Source organism: Chiloscyllium punctatum, chromosome 41, assembly GCF_047496795.1.
Source record: "Chiloscyllium punctatum isolate Juve2018m chromosome 41, sChiPun1.3, whole genome shotgun sequence".
Classification (NCBI taxonomy): Eukaryota; Metazoa; Chordata; class Chondrichthyes; order Orectolobiformes; family Hemiscylliidae; genus Chiloscyllium; species Chiloscyllium punctatum.
Window position 1 is genome coordinate 66,647,518 of NC_092779.1, and position 13,782 is coordinate 66,661,299.

The 13,782-nt window shown below is 46.1% G+C and overlaps 3 non-coding genes across 3 annotated transcripts; all 3 read right to left on the reverse strand.

Moving 5' to 3' along the window:
* Window positions 1-2,009: 2,009 nt before the first annotated feature.
* trnal-uaa (transfer RNA leucine (anticodon UAA)) lies at window positions 2,010-2,092 on the reverse strand. Its single transcript has one exon. It is a non-coding gene; the product is annotated as a tRNA-Leu (tRNA).
* Window positions 2,093-4,755: 2,663 nt separating this feature from the next.
* On the reverse strand, window positions 4,756-4,838 carry trnal-uaa (transfer RNA leucine (anticodon UAA)). Its single transcript has one exon. It is a non-coding gene; the product is annotated as a tRNA-Leu (tRNA).
* Window positions 4,839-7,501: 2,663 nt separating this feature from the next.
* trnal-uaa (transfer RNA leucine (anticodon UAA)) lies at window positions 7,502-7,584 on the reverse strand. The gene has a single exon. It is a non-coding gene; the product is annotated as a tRNA-Leu (tRNA).
* Window positions 7,585-13,782: the final 6,198 nt, after the last annotated feature.

Consider the following 13,782-nt stretch of genomic DNA (forward strand, 5'->3'; position numbering starts at 1 on the left):
GAGCCACATGGATACCAACTGAGTTGGAAACCTGTGTGGGAATCGAAAGGAAGCAACACAATAAAGTTTGATAAATTCCATGGTGCTTTTAAGAAATGCAGTCTCTGTTCACCTCAATCTAAAAGGCAGTTTCTGAACATAGTCAGAGAAGTCAAAAGGGAATTAGCTCACCCCACCCCACTCTCCGGAAGAGGTGCTAACTGCCCTTGAGTGCTTTTTGTTCTCGATGTGAAGAGCTCTCACGCCTGAGTCACCTTCACGTCTCTGGTTGCTGAGCGAATCACAAAGAAGGAATTTCACCAGAGCTGCTACTGCCTCACTTCCCCACTCGCCCTCCCCGTTTACATTTTCCTGCTCGTCAGTGATTTAAAGAAATCCAAATGGATGCGATGTCATTCTGTAGCCTCTCTGTCGATTCCTCCGTCTCACTTCCAACGTGGCTTAGATCTCGGGGCGCACCTTAATACTAGCGACGCTGTGAAAGCATAGGTCCAGAGGTTCCTCTGAGAGTGTAATTTCTTTCATTGCTGTTGCTGATTGAATGAGCCACTTCCGTGCGAACTGCTCCAAAACATGATTCAGGACCTCTGGTGCCAACTCTCGTACGTTGAATAACGACAGACAGCTTCCAAATGAGGTCTTTCAGAGACGACTTTGGGGGTACATTTGACAGACAGACTAGTTCAGGAATCCGTGGTGCGCTGTGATACCAGAGCATCAGCTTCTTCCCTGTCTTTGAACCGGGCAAACCTGCGCAAGGAATGCAAATGCGGTGCTGCTTTTCATGGAAGGATCAGAAGGCGGGAACTACACTCTCAAACAGAATGGCATATGATCAGAACCAGGTTGGAGAAAAACTTGACAATGCTTTGCACAGTAATTAAATGGAGTTGCATTACATTTCACTACGAGAGCAGATTTGTTCAAGCACTGAAAGTTGAAGCCATTCTACTTTTCACCTTTCTGTTTCCAATCGCTCGTTGTTTAATGGGACTTGTTTAATTTTGGCTATGTGCTGAGCATGGACGAGATACACCGAAGTATCTGTTTCCACGCGGTGTGCCCTAATAACGTTGTGTTGCTTACACCGGCATTAAAGGATCACTCTTTAGCGGAGCTTGCCGTCGCAGTCTGCGGCACAATCATATAGCCTGTTCGACTGCTCACGGGAACGGTAGCATTGTGAATCGCTGCAGAAACGAACGACTTCCTTACTTTTGCTCCGACTGACCATACTCTGGGAAATTTTCCCAGATTCTCAGTTCAGGATTTTTGCAGCTGGAAGTTACCTCAGAAACCCTGTTCAGTCGTAATTTATTGAGAGAATCGCAAAACGGAAAGCATTTAACACGGAACACAAACAAAACTGGCATACCAAATGTATTTCCAGACACAGCGAGCATGAATGCTAAATGTGAGACAGTCCGGGGCATGAGCCATAATGTAATCTCACAACTAACAACAGGGCAATTCCAAACTACTCTTTCAAACATACAGGAGCCTGAGTGCACCACCACTTCCCGGACAATGCTGAAAAGAGAGAAAGAAAGAACATAATAAGAATGGGCCATAAAAAGTGAATTTCACCAATCACAGTCTCGGCTAGATTACCTTTCCCTTCCGATGTCTCCAGGACGGAGATGAAGGAAATGGGAGAAATTCAATAACATATGACATCGAAATTCATTGGAACGATTTTTTCATTGGCCAGAAAACCAAATAACGACGAGTCGAGTCACCGTAGTACTTTGTTTCACAACAGCGATGAAATAACAGTCTCCATTCGGTTCCATTAAAATTCAACTCGCCTGGAACGTAAAGCAACAGAAGAGCTGCGGGAGGCGAACACGATCATGACAGCACAGACGCTTCGCTAAATTCGGCACTTTCACACACCACAATTAATTGCCCGGGAAGCAAACCCATTTCGCTTCTGTTTTAAACAGAAACGCAGCAGGGGTCGAAACAGCATTTCAACCAGCTGCGCGATTGGAGAAGGTCAGCAGAAATGGCAGCTGTGGGATTCGAACCCACGCCTCTGTCAGAGACTGGAGTTTAAATCCAGCGCCTTAGACCGCTCGGCCACACTACCAGCCAGCCACTAGCGCTGCCCATTTTCTTGCACTTCCAATTGTGCTCCTGCAAAACAACAGATGCAAAGTCACGTTAAAAGGGTTCCATGATCCCTCTCCGACTCGCACAGCTGCTGGGATGTGCCCGGCTACAATGACAATTTCGCAGCAGATAATGATACCCATCAATCCAGACAAAAATCAATGGTAAGCTGAGTCGATCTTCTCAGACTCTTTTCAGCTCCAAATGCATCTGTGAGTGCGTGAGAACACACGATCGGTTATGATTTGGTCAAATTACCATGAGCTGCTTGACATGACTGCAATTTCGATTCTTGCATTGATAAATGATTTCACCCATTGCTCGAAACAGGACAACTTTCACGTTTACACGGAACATGAAACACACCGGACTACAGGGAAAATGCACAAAGCTGAGCAGCCCGTGTTCCAAATCATAACGTGCAGCATAGTTTCAGTCACTGTGTCTGTCTTGCAGAATAAGAGTCCCAAAGAATGTTCTCCACCCTAAAACCGGAGGTAGCATTACAATCCGAGAACGACAGATCACATTGCGAGGATGCTCTGACCTCGGAGCCAATTCGAGATGCCACTTTCCTTGCCTTTTTGCCTTAACCGTGCAATTCGCTGCAGAGATGTTCACACCTGGATATGAGCCACATGGATACCAACTGAGTTGGAAACCTGTGTGGGAATCGAAAGGAAGCAACACAATAAAGTTTGATAAATTCCATGGTGCTTTTAAGAAATGCAGTCTCTGTTCACCTCAATCTAAAAGGCAGTTTCTGAACATAGTCAGAGAAGTCAAAAGGGAATTAGCTCACCCCACCCCACTCTCCGGAAGAGGTGCTAACTGCCCTTGAGTGCTTTTTGTTCTCGATGTGAAGAGCTCTCACGCCTGAGTCACCTTCACGTCTCTGGTTGCTGAGCGAATCACAAAGAAGGAATTTCACCAGAGCTGCTACTGCCTCACTTCCCCACTCGCCCTCCCCGTTTACATTTTCCTGCTCGTCAGTGATTTAAAGAAATCCAAATGGATGCGATGTCATTCTGTAGCCTCTCTGTCGATTCCTCCGTCTCACTTCCAACGTGGCTTAGATCTCGGGGCGCACCTTAATACTAGCGACGCTGTGAAAGCATAGGTCCAGAGGTTCCTCTGAGAGTGTAATTTCTTTCATTGCTGTTGCTGATTGAATGAGCCACTTCCGTGCGAACTGCTCCAAAACATGATTCAGGACCTCTGGTGCCAACTCTCGTACGTTGAATAACGACAGACAGCTTCCAAATGAGGTCTTTCAGAGACGACTTTGGGGGTACATTTGACAGACAGACTAGTTCAGGAATCCGTGGTGCGCTGTGATACCAGAGCATCAGCTTCTTCCCTGTCTTTGAACCGGGCAAACCTGCGCAAGGAATGCAAATGCGGTGCTGCTTTTCATGGAAGGATCAGAAGGCGGGAACTACACTCTCAAACAGAATGGCATATGATCAGAACCAGGTTGGAGAAAAACTTGACAATGCTTTGCACAGTAATTAAATGGAGTTGCATTACATTTCACTACGAGAGCAGATTTGTTCAAGCACTGAAAGTTGAAGCCATTCTACTTTTCACCTTTCTGTTTCCAATCGCTCGTTGTTTAATGGGACTTGTTTAATTTTGGCTATGTGCTGAGCATGGACGAGATACACCGAAGTATCTGTTTCCACGCGGTGTGCCCTAATAACGTTGTGTTGCTTAAACCGGCATTAAAGGATCACTCTTTAGCGGAGCTTGCCGTCGCAGTCTGCGGCACAATCATATAGCCTGTTCGACTGCTCACGGGAACGGTAGCATTGTGAATCGCTGCAGAAACGAACGACTTCCTTACTTTTGCTCCGACTGACCATACTCTGGGAAATTTTCCCAGATTCTCAGTTCAGGATTTTTGCAGCTGGAAGTTACCTCAGAAACCCTGTTAACTCGTAATTTATTGAGAGAATCGCAAAACGGAAAGCATTTAACACGGAACACAAACAAAACTGGCAAACCAAATGTATTTCCAGACACAGCGAGCATGAATGCTAAATGTGAGACAGTCCGGGGCATGAGCCATAATGTAATCTCACAACTAACAACAGGGCAATTCCAAACTACTCTTTCAAACATACAGGAGCCTGAGTGCACCACCACTTCCCGGACAATGCTGAAAAGAGAGAAAGAAAGAACATAATAAGAATGGGCCATAAAAAGTGAATTTCACCAATCACAGTCTCGGCTAGATTACCTTTCCCTTCCGATGTCTCCAGGACGGAGATGAAGGAAATGGGAGAAATTCAATAACATATGACATCGAAATTCATTGGAACGATTTTTTCATTGGCCAGAAAACCAAATAACGACGAGTCGAGTCACCGTAGTACTTTGTTTCACAACAGCGATGAAATAACAGTCTCCATTCGATTCCATTAAAATTCAACTCGCCTGGAACGTAAAGCAACAGAAGAGCTGCGGGAGGCGAACACGATCATGACAGCACAGACGCTTCGCCAAATTCGGCACTTTCACACACCACAATTAATTGCCCGGGAAGCAAACCCATTTCGCTTCTGTTTTAAACAGAAACGCAGCAGGGGTCGAAACAGCATTTCAACCAGCTGCGCGATTGGAGAAGGTCAGCAGAAATGGCAGCGGTGGGATTCGAACCCACGCCTCTGTCAGAGACTGGAGCTTAAATCCAGCGCCTTAGACCGCTCGGCCACACTACCAGCCAGCCACTCGCGCTGCCCATTTTCTTGCACTTCCAATTGTGCTCCTGCAAAACAACAGATGCAAAGTCACGTTAAAAGGGTTCCATGATCCCTCTCCGACTCGCACAGCTGCTGGGATGTGCCCGGCTACAATGACAATTTCGCAGCAGATAATGATACCCATCAATCCAGACAAAAATCAATGGTAAGCTGAGTCGATCTTCTCAGACTCTTTTCAGCTCCAAATGCATCTGTGAGTGCGTGAGAACACACGATCGGTTATGATTTGGTCAAATTACCATGAGCTGCTTGACATGACTGCAATTTCGATTCTTGCATTGATAAATGATTTCACCCATTGCTCGAAACAGGACAACTTTCACGTTTACACGGAACATGAAACACACCGGACTACAGGGAAAATGCACAAAGCTGAGCAGCCCGTGTTCCAAATCATAACGTGCAGCATAGTTTCAGTCACTGTGTCTGTCTTGCAGAATAAGAGTCCCAAAGAATGTTCTCCACCCTAAAACCGGAGGTAGCATTACAATCCGAGAACGACAGATCACATTGCGAGGATGCTCTGACCTCGGAGCCAATTCGAGATGCCACTTTCCTTGCCTTTTTGCCTTAACCGTGCAATTCGCTGCAGAGATGTTCACACCTGGATATGAGCCACATGGATACCAACTGAGTTGGAAACCTGTGTGGGAATCGAAAGGAAGCGACACAATAAAGTTTGATAAATTCCATGGTGCTTTTAAGAAATGCAGTCTCTGTTCACCTCAATCTAAAAAGCAGTTTCTGAACATAGTCAGAGAAGTCAAAAGGGAATTAGCTCACCCCACCCCACTCTCCGGAAGAGGTGCTAACTGCCCTTGAGTGCTTTTTGTTCTCGATGTGAAGAGCTCTCACGCCTGAGTCACCTTCACGTCTCTGGTTGCTGAGCGAATCACAAAGAAGGAATTTCACCAGAGCTGCTACTGCCTCACTTCCCCACTCGCCCTCCCCGTTTACATTTTCCTGCTCGTCAGTGATTTAAAGAAATCCAAATGGATGCGATGTCATTCTGTAGCCTCTCTGTCGATTCCTCCGTCTCACTTCCAACGTGGCTTAGATCTCGGGGCGCACCTTAATACTAGCGACGCTGTGAAAGCATAGGTCCAGAGGTTCCTCTGAGAGTGTAATTTCTTTCATTGCTGTTGCTGATTGAATGAGCCACTTCCGTGCGAACTGCTCCAAAACATGATTCAGGACCTCTGGTGCCAACTCTCGTACGTTGAATAACGACAGACAGCTTCCAAATGAGGTCTTTCAGAGACGACTTTGGGGGTACATTTGACAGACAGACTAGTTCAGGAATCCGTGGTGCGCTGTGATACCAGAGCATCAGCTTCTTCCCTGTCTTTGAACCGGGCAAACCTGCGCAAGGAATGCAAATGCGGTGCTGCTTTTCATGGAAGGATCAGAAGGCGGGAACTACACTCTCAAACAGAATGGCATATGATCAGAACCAGGTTGGAGAAAAACTTGACAATGCTTTGCACAGTAATTAAATGGAGTTGCATTACATTTCACTACGAGAGCAGATTTGTTCAAGCACTGAAAGTTGAAGCCATTCTACTTTTCACCTTTCTGTTTCCAATCGCTCGTTGTTTAATGGGACTTGTTTAATTTTGGCTATGTGCTGAGCATGGACGAGATACACCGAAGTATCTGTTTCCACGCGGTGTGCCCTAATAACGTTGTGTTGCTTACACCGGCATTAAAGGATCACTCTTTAGCGGAGCTTGCCGTCGCAGTCTGCGGCACAATCATATAGCCTGTTCGACTGCTCACGGGAACGGTAGCATTGTGAATCGCTGCAGAAACGAACGACTTCCTTACTTTTGCTCCGACTGACCATACTCTGGGAAATTTTCCCAGATTCTCAGTTCAGGATTTTTGCAGCTGGAAGTTACCTCAGAAACCCTGTTAACTCGTAATTTATTGAGAGAATCGCAAAACGGAAAGCATTTAACACGGAACACAAACAAAACTGGCAAACCAAATGTATTTCCAGACACAGCGAGCATGAATGCTAAATGTGAGACAGTCCGGGGCATGAGCCATAAAGTAATCTCACAACTAACAACAGGGCAATTCCAAACTACTCTTTCAAACATACAGGAGCCTGAGTGCACCACCACTTCCCGGACAATGCTGAAAAGAGAGAAAGAAAGAACATAATAAGAATGGGCCATAAAAAGTGAATTTCACCAATCACAGTCTCGGCTAGATTACCTTTCCCTTCCGATGTCTCCAGGACGGAGATGAAGGAAATGGGAGAAATTCAATAACATATGACATCGAAATTCATTGGAACGATTTTTTCATTGGCCAGAAAACCAAATAACGACGAGTCGAGTCACCGTAGTACTTTGTTTCACAACAGCGATGAAATAACAGTCTCCATTCGATTCCATTAAAATTCAACTCGCCTGGAACGTAAAGCAACAGAAGAGCTGCGGGAGGCGAACACGATCATGACAGCACAGACGCTTCGCTAAATTCGGCACTTTCACACACCACGATTAATTGCCCGGGAAGCAAACCCATTTCGCTTCTGTTTTAAACAGAAACGCAGCAGGGGTCGAAACAGCATTTCAACCAGCTGCGCGATTGGAGAAGGTCAGCAGAATTGGCAGCGGTGGGATTCGAACCCACGCCTCTGTCAGAGACTGGAGCTTAAATCCAGCGCCTTAGACCGCTCGGCCACACTACCAGCCAGCCACTAGCGCTGCCCATTTTCTTGCACTTCCAATTGTGCTCCTGCAAAACAACAGATGCAAAGTCACGTTAAAAGGGTTCCATGATCCCTCTCCGACTCGCACAGCTGCTGGGATGTGCCCGGCTACAATGACAATTTCGCAGCAGATAATGATACCCATCAATCCAGACAAAAATCAATGGTAAGCTGAGTCGATCTTCTCAGACTCTTTTCAGCTCCAAATGCATCTGTGAGTGCGTGAGAACACACGATCGGTTATGATTTGGTCAAATTACCATGAGCTGCTTGACATGACTGCAATTTCGATTCTTGCATTGATAAATGATTTCACCCATTGCTCGAAACAGGACAACTTTCACGTTTACACGGAACATGAAACACACCGGACTACAGGGAAAATGCACAAAGCTGAGCAGCCCGTGTTCCAAATCATAACGTGCAGCATAGTTTCAGTCACTGTGTCTGTCTTGCAGAATAAGAGTCCCAAAGAATGTTCTCCACCCTAAAACCGGAGGTAGCATTACAATCCGAGAACGACAGATCACATTGCGAGGATGCTCTGACCTCGGAGCCAATTCGAGATGCCACTTTCCTTGCCTTTTTGCCTTAACCGTGCAATTCGCTGCAGAGATGTTCACACCTGGATATGAGCCACATGGATACCAACTGAGTTGGAAACCTGTGTGGGAATCGAAAGGAAGCGACACAATAAAGTTTGATAAATTCCATGGTGCTTTTAAGAAATGCAGTCTCTGTTCACCTCAATCTAAAAGGCAGTTTCTGAACATAGTCAGAGAAGTCAAAAGGGAATTAGCTCACCCCACCCCACTCTCCGGAAGAGGTGCTAACTGCCCTTGAGTGCTTTTTGTTCTCGATGTGAAGAGCTCTCACGCCTGAGTCACCTTCACGTCTCTGGTTGCTGAGCGAATCACAAAGAAGGAATTTCACCAGAGCTGCTACTGCCTCACTTCCCCACTCGCCCTCCCCGTTTACATTTTCCTGCTCGTCAGTGATTTAAAGAAATCCAAATGGATGCGATGTCATTCTGTAGCCTCTCTGTCGATTCCTCCGTCTCACTTCCAACGTGGCTTAGATCTCGGGGCGCACCTTAATACTAGCGACGCTGTGAAAGCATAGGTCCAGAGGTTCCTCTGAGAGTGTAATTTCTTTCATTGCTGTTGCTGATTGAATGAGCCACTTCCGTGCGAACTGCTCCAAAACATGATTCAGGACCTCTGGTGCCAACTCTCGTACGTTGAATAACGACAGACAGCTTCCAAATGAGGTCTTTCAGAGACGACTTTGGGGGTACATTTGACAGACAGACTAGTTCAGGAATCCGTGGTGCGCTGTGATACCAGAGCATCAGCTTCTTCCCTGTCTTTGAACCGGGCAAACCTGCGCAAGGAATGCAAATGCGGTGCTGCTTTTCATGGAAGGATCAGAAGGCGGGAACTACACTCTCAAACAGAATGGCATATGATCAGAACCAGGTTGGAGAAAAACTTGACAATGCTTTGCACAGTAATTAAATGGAGTTGCATTACATTTCACTACGAGAGCAGATTTGTTCAAGCACTGAAAGTTGAAGCCATTCTACTTTTCACCTTTCTGTTTCCAATCGCTCGTTGTTTAATGGGACTTGTTTAATTTTGGCTATGTGCTGAGCATGGACGAGATACACCGAAGTATCTGTTTCCACGCGGTGTGCCCTAATAACGTTGTGTTGCTTACACCGGCATTAAAGGATCACTCTTTAGCGGAGCTTGCCGTCGCAGTCTGCGGCACAATCATATAGCCTGTTCGACTGCTCACGGGAACGGTAGCATTGTGAATCGCTGCAGAAACGAACGACTTCCTTACTTTTGCTCCGACTGACCATACTCTGGGAAATTTTCCCAGATTCTCAGTTCAGGATTTTTGCAGCTGGAAGTTACCTCAGAAACCCTGTTAACTCGTAATTTATTGAGAGAATCGCAAAACGGAAAGCATTTAACACGGAACACAAACAAAACTGGCAAACCAAATGTATTTCCAGACACAGCGAGCATGAATGCTAAATGTGAGACAGTCCGGGGCATGAGCCATAAAGTAATCTCACAACTAACAACAGGGCAATTCCAAACTACTCTTTCAAACATACAGGAGCCTGAGTGCACCACCACTTCCCGGACAATGCTGAAAAGAGAGAAAGAAAGAACATAATAAGAATGGGCCATAAAAAGTGAATTTCACCAATCACAGTCTCGGCTAGATTACCTTTCCCTTCCGATGTCTCCAGGACGGAGATGAAGGAAATGGGAGAAATTCAATAACATATGACATCGAAATTCATTGGAACGATTTTTTCATTGGCCAGAAAACCAAATAACGACGAGTCGAGTCACCGTAGTACTTTGTTTCACAACAGCGATGAAATAACAGTCTCCATTCGATTCCATTAAAATTCAACTCGCCTGGAACGTAAAGCAACAGAAGAGCTGCGGGAGGCGAACACGATCATGACAGCACAGACGCTTCGCCAAATTCGGCACTTTCACACACCACAATTAATTGCCCGGGAAGCAAACCCATTTCGCTTCTGTTTTAAACAGAAACGCAGCAGGGGTCGAAACAGCATTTCAACCAGCTGCGCGATTGGAGAAGGTCAGCAGAAATGGCAGCGGTGGGATTCGAACCCACGCCTCTGTCAGAGACTGGAGCTTAAATCCCGCGCCTTAGAGCGCTCGGCCACACTACCAGCCAACCACTAGCGCTGCCAATTTTCTTGCACTTCCAATTGTGCTCCTGCAAAACAACAGATGCAAAGTCACGTTAAAAGGGTTCCATGATCCCTCTCCGACTCGCACAGCTGCTGGGATGTGCCCGGCTACAATGACAATTTCGCAGCAGATAATGATACCCATCAATCCAGACAAAAATCAATGGAAAGCTGAGTCGATCTTCTCAGACTCTTTTCAGCTCCAAATGCATCTGTGAGTGCGTGAGAACACACGATCGGTTATGATTTGGTCAAATTACCATGAGCTGCTTGACATGACTGCAATTTCGATTCTTGCATTGATAAATGATTTCACCCATTGCTCGAAACAGGACAACTTTCACGTTTACACGGAACATGAAACACACCGGACTACAGGGAAAATGCACAAAGCTGAGCAGCCCGTGTTCCAAATCATAACGTGCAGCATAGTTTCAGTCACTGTGTCTGTCTTGCAGAATAAGAGTCCCAAAGAATGTTCTCCACCCTAAAACCGGAGGTAGCATTACAATCCGAGAACGACAGATCACATTGCGAGGATGCTCTGACCTCGGAGCCAATTCGAGATGCCACTTTCCTTGCCTTTTTGCCTTAACCGTGCAATTCGCTGCAGAGATGTTCACACCTGGATATGAGCCACATGGATACCAACTGAGTTGGAAACCTGTGTGGGAATCGAAAGGAAGCGACACAATAAAGTTTGATAAATTCCATGGTGCTTTTAAGAAATGCAGTCTCTGTTCACCTCAATCTAAAAGGCAGTTTCTGAACATAGTCAGAGAAGTCAAAAGGGAATTAGCTCACCCCACCCCACTCTCCGGAAGAGGTGCTAACTGCCCTTGAGTGCTTTTTGTTCTCGATGTGAAGAGCTCTCACGCCTGAGTCACCTTCACGTCTCTGGTTGCTGAGCGAATCACAAAGAAGGAATTTCACCAGAGCTGCTACTGCCTCACTTCCCCACTCGCCCTCCCCGTTTACATTTTCCTGCTCGTCAGTGATTTAAAGAAATCCAAATGGATGCGATGTCATTCTGTAGCCTCTCTGTCGATTCCTCCGTCTCACTTCCAACGTGGCTTAGATCTCGGGGCGCACCTTAATACTAGCGACGCTGTGAAAGCATAGGTCCAGAGGTTCCTCTGAGAGTGTAATTTCTTTCATTGCTGTTGCTGATTGAATGAGCCACTTCCGTGCGAACTGCTCCAAAACATGATTCAGGACCTCTGGTGCCAACTCTCGTACGTTGAATAACGACAGACAGCTTCCAAATGAGGTCTTTCAGAGACGACTTTGGGGGTACATTTGACAGACAGACTAGTTCAGGAATCCGTGGTGCGCTGTGATACCAGAGCATCAGCTTCTTCCCTGTCTTTGAACCGGGCAAACCTGCGCAAGGAATGCAAATGCGGTGCTGCTTTTCATGGAAGGATCAGAAGGCGGGAACTACACTCTCAAACAGAATGGCATATGATCAGAACCAGGTTGGAGAAAAACTTGACAATGCTTTGCACAGTAATTAAATGGAGTTGCATTACATTTCACTACGAGAGCAGATTTGTTCAAGCACTGAAAGTTGAAGCCATTCTACTTTTCACCTTTCTGTTTCCAATCGCTCGTTGTTTAATGGGACTTGTTTAATTTTGGCTATGTGCTGAGCATGGACGAGATACACCGAAGTATCTGTTTCCACGCGGTGTGCCCTAATAACGTTGTGTTGCTTAAACCGGCATTAAAGGATCACTCTTTAGCGGAGCTTGCCGTCGCAGTCTGCGGCACAATCATATAGCCTGTTCGACTGCTCACGGGAACGGTAGCATTGTGAATCGCTGCAGAAACGAACGACTTCCTTACTTTTGCTCCGACTGACCATACTCTGGGAAATTTTCCCAGATTCTCAGTTCAGGATTTTTGCAGCTGGAAGTTACCTCAGAAACCCTGTTAACTCGTAATTTATTGAGAGAATCGCAAAACGGAAAGCATTTAACACGGAACACAAACAAAACTGGCAAACCAAATGTATTTCCAGACACAGCGAGCATGAATGCTAAATGTGAGACAGTCCGGGGCATGAGCCATAATGTAATCTCACAACTAACAACAGGGCAATTCCAAACTACTCTTTCAAACATACAGGAGCCTGAGTGCACCACCACTTCCCGGACAATGCTGAAAAGAGAGAAAGAAAGAACATAATAAGAATGGGCCATAAAAAGTGAATTTCACCAATCACAGTCTCGGCTAGATTACCTTTCCCTTCCGATGTCTCCAGGACGGAGATGAAGGAAATGGGAGAAATTCAATAACATATGACATCGAAATTCATTGGAACGATTTTTTCATTGGCCAGAAAACCAAATAACGACGAGTCGAGTCACCGTAGTACTTTGTTTCACAACAGCGATGAAATAACAGTCTCCATTCGATTCCATTAAAATTCAACTCGCCTGGAACGTAAAGCAACAGAAGAGCTGCGGGAGGCGAACACGATCATGACAGCACAGACGCTTCGCCAAATTCGGCACTTTCACACACCACAATTAATTGCCCGGGAAGCAAACCCATTTCGCTTCTGTTTTAAACAGAAACGCAGCAGGGGTCGAAACAGCATTTCAACCAGCTGCGCGATTGGAGAAGGTCAGCAGAAATGGCAGCGGTGGGATTCGAACCCACGCCTCTGTCAGAGACTGGAGCTTAAATCCCGCGCCTTAGAGCGCTCGGCCACACTACCAGCCAACCACTAGCGCTGCCAATTTTCTTGCACTTCCAATTGTGCTCCTGCAAAACAACAGATGCAAAGTCACGTTAAAAGGGTTCCATGATCCCTCTCCGACTCGCACAGCTGCTGGGATGTGCCCGGCTACAATGACAATTTCGCAGCAGATAATGATACCCATCAATCCAGACAAAAATCAATGGAAAGCTGAGTCGATCTTCTCAGACTCTTTTCAGCTCCAAATGCATCTGTGAGTGCGTGAGAACACACGATCGGTTATGATTTGGTCAAATTACCATGAGCTGCTTGACATGACTGCAATTTCGATTCTTGCATTGATAAATGATTTCACCCATTGCTCGAAACAGGACAACTTTCACGTTTACACGGAACATGAAACACACCGGACTACAGGGAAAATGCACAAAGCTGAGCAGCCCGTGTTCCAAATCATAACGTGCAGCATAGTTTCAGTCACTGTGTCTGTCTTGCAGAATAAGAGTCCCAAAGAATGTTCTCCACCCTAAAACCGGAGGTAGCATTACAATCCGAGAACGACAGATCACATTGCGAGGATGCTCTGACCTCGGAGCCAATTCGAGATGCCACTTTCCTTGCCTTTTTGCCTTAACCGTGCAATTCGCTGCAGAGATGTTCACACCTGGATATGAGCCACATGGATACCAACTGAGTTGGAAACCTGTGTGGGAATCGAAAGGAA